This window comes from Protomyctophum parallelum (genome assembly GCF_964188405.1).
Source record: "Protomyctophum parallelum genome assembly, chromosome: 7".
NCBI lineage: Eukaryota > Metazoa > Chordata > Actinopteri > Myctophiformes > Myctophidae > Protomyctophum > Protomyctophum parallelum.
Genome location: NC_139705.1, coordinates 20,934,139 through 20,937,952, shown reverse-complemented (window position 1 = coordinate 20,937,952; position 3,814 = coordinate 20,934,139).

The window sequence follows — 3,814 nt, the reverse complement described above, 5'->3', positions numbered from 1 at the left end:
ATACTGCAACAAAAAAAAGTCCGGGAATCAAAACATATTGGCATGAAAATGTACTTAAAGTACCAAAAGTAAAAGTAATCATTATACAGAATGTTCCATTTCATGTTTTCAAATGTATAAAGATCAGTTGAAAATAGCGGATCTACAAGCTCACAATGCGTTGCAACTTGACGCATTGTGAGCTTGTAAATCGGCTATTTTCAAATGGCCGAAATGTATCGGCTGAACTAGTAGAACTAGAACTAAAGTTTTCAAATGATTGTAGTTAAGTAAAAGTACAATATTTTCCTCTGAGATGTAGTGGAGTAGAAGTAAAAGTATAGGAAATTGAAAATACTCAAGTAAACTACAAATACGTCATCATTGTAGTTCAGTACAGTACTTGAGTACATTAGTTACTTTCCACCACTGCAAATTAGCCACGTTATTCTTAGACAGAGCTGCGACCCACGCAGGGATCTTAGACAGAGCTGCGACCCACGCAGGGATCTTAGACAGAGCTGCGACCCACGCAGGGATCTTAGACAGAGCTGCGACCCACGCAGGGATCTTAGACAGAGCTGCGACCCATGCAGGGATCTTAGACAGAGCTGCGACCCATGCAGGGATCTTAGACAGAGCTGCGACCCACGCAGGGATCTTAGACAGAGCTGCGACCCATGCAGGGATCTTAGACAGAGCTGCGACCCACGCAGGGATCTTAGACAGAGCTGAGACCCATGCAGGGATCTTAGACAGAGCTGCGACCCACGCAGGGATCTTAGACAGAGCTGAGACCCATGCAGGGATCTTAGACAGAGCTGCGACCCATGCAGGGATCTTAGACAGAGCTGAGACCCATGCAGGGATCTTAGACAGAGCTGAGACCCATGCAGGGATCTTAGACAGAGCTGCGACCCACGCAGGGATCTTAGACAGAGCTGCGACCCACGCAGGGATCTTAGACAGAGCTGCGACCCACGCAGGGATCTTAGACAGAGCTGCGACCCATGCAGGGATCTTAGACAGAGCTGCGACCCATGCAGGGATCTTAGACAGAGCTGCGACCCACGCAGGGATCTTAGACAGAGCTGCGACCCACGCAGGGATCTTAGACAGAGCTGCGACCCACGCAGGGATCTTAGACAGAGCTGCGACCCATGCAGGGATCTTAGACAGAGCTGCGACCCATGCAGGGATCTTCAGACATACTTATGTCAGACCTCAAGCCATTCATTCTTTTCTGTATTTAAAGGTATATTCAGTGATTTCACTCAAAAAACCTTAGGTTTCGTTTTTGGCTGTGGGACCCAGCCTTTCGTCCAATCAGGATAGAGAGTCAAAAACGAAACCTAAGGTTTTTTGACCCCCAGGGGTTAACTGGGGACAGGGAGGAACTCCTTATATGGTCAGCACACTCTATAGTAGGGAGGATTATCACAACAAAACAAAAAAATAAGTGATATTTGAATTAAGTGAAATCACTGAATATACCTTTAATATGTATATGAGAATATATAATGTATCTATTACAGTTCCTAGTACTGCCTAATGTTCATGTACAGGTTTTATATAACACATTTTTTCCATTTCTTGATATGCAGAGTACAGCATTATGCCCTTCAACTGCATGGCAGACCATAAAATAATGATCTTATTAACCACAAACATTAATTTAATTAACCTTACTTAATTGACTGGGATCCCCCAGGGGTCTATGCCTTAGTTTCCACCTCTACATCAAATCGCTCTGCCCAAAATGTGTGTATAATGTCCTGTGTGTGAAAACAAACGAGTCAAAAAGAAAGTCTGTATGCAGAAAAACTATTGTTTTCAGATAAAATGTTCCTGAAAATACTAACATTCTCTGAATAGTGTTTTGGCTCATTCTGGGTGAATTCTGCACGTCCTTGCACATGAAACCAGTGCTGTGTGAATCCGGAGGACAATACTGGCACGAGTCCCTTTCAAGAAGTCTTGAGAGCTCTGCGGCAGGTCAAACATTTCCTCTGCATTCAAGGTGTTTTGTCTTTCCACGGGTCACATCATCACATGTATGTGTTCCACAGACGCACAGCCCTCAACTTTGATCTTTGGCCAAATGAAGGGCAGCAGCAGTCACATGTCCTGTGTGTCTCACGTTGTTGTATCAGGAAAGAGATTAACTTCTCCCAATCCCTCGGGCATACATTCGTGTATTTCACTTTCCTGTCAGGAAGTTGAGGGGTCAGCAGATGATTCTTTGTCTCTGCTGATGCCGCCGACCTTCAGACCTGTCCAGCCCCACTGGATGGTGGTGATGTGGAAGTGAATTTGGCCAGACCACATACACTCCAACTGTGGATTATGCCATTAGTGTAACCAACACAATAACGAATGTACTCCTGGCTACAACTCTGTGCACATTAGGCTACAACCAACATTCCCATGATTTTCCACATGGCTTCATGTGAATGTGGATGACCTTACAGTAGTTATCATCACACCAGCAACTGGTGATATTGTCACTGCCCATCTGTAAATCAGCACCTGGCTTGTGTTTGTGCGTTTGTGTGCACTATACAAACTCATGTACTGTGTGCGAGAGAGAGAGAGTACAGTGTGTGTGTGTGTGTGTGTGTGTGTGTGTGTGTGTGTGTGTGTGTGTGTGTGTGTGTGTGTGTGTGTGTGTGTGTGTGTGTGTGTGCGTGTGTGTGTGTGTGAGAGAGACTGTGTGCGTGCAATTTAATGTGTTCGGGATGCCGATGACATCCAGGCTTAACAAAGTCTGATCCAAAATCCAAGGTCACTTCTTCATTACAGGGGAGGGGGGGTGGGGGGCAAAGCTTCCCACCAGGCTACCACGCTGACAGGGCATTCAAGAAATAAACGACTCTTCTGCGTGACTGTACAGAAGGACAGGGTCTAGGTGAACTCCGCTGTTGAAATCAATTAGGGTCAACGAAGGACTTTATCCAGCAGCTTTGAGGAATGATGGATCGCCCTCAGCCTTGACCAAAGGAAGTATAAATCAGAGACAGCGCCATGGAGCGCCACAACGCTGAACAATGTGTCTGTGTTGCTCAACTCAAGATGCTTCCACAGACCTGATGACTGCTGAGGCCATTACTAAGCTCATTCCAAGACACGAGGAGGCCCCGAGTGACCAACTTACACAACCAAGGCCAAGCCATGCACTGTAATATCTTCATTGTGTGTGTGAGTGTACAAATGGAACCAAATGGACCCGTAGATAAACACTTTTCACAATTGAATGTACTGTGTATTTTTACTGCATACTTCAGATTGTACTTGATAATCAGAGTGGGGAAATGGAAAAACAATTGACACTGGTGAAAAATAATGGGTTACAAAAATCGTGGGATAATTTTTTTAAAGAAAAAGGAAAAACGAATTGTACAATAGATCATGATTTGATGTTTGCACATTTACAGTATTTGTCAGACTTGATTTAGGACTTTTTATGGGGAATGTCGGTGATAACAGCTGTGAAATATTTTTTTGTTGCAGGATATATTTTCTTACTAAGGCTTATAAGGCAGTGGAATGGTTAGCAAAATTTTAATTCTCAATGATACAGATTTGATACATTTGAATGCAAATAAGGCGTAGTAAATTATGTTAAAAGTATAAAGTTATGTAATGTAACACATGTTATTTGTCCAGAAAGCCCCGAAGGATAAAGGTTCGTTTTATTACTTCACATTGCCATTTATTGTCACGCTTACCTGTATCTGCCTGGCTCTATCTGCATGGCTTTACAAGAGCTGGTAATGTGTAATTATTTGTAATGGTAAAAACATGTGAACAGTATACTTTATGGTCTGCCTGCATG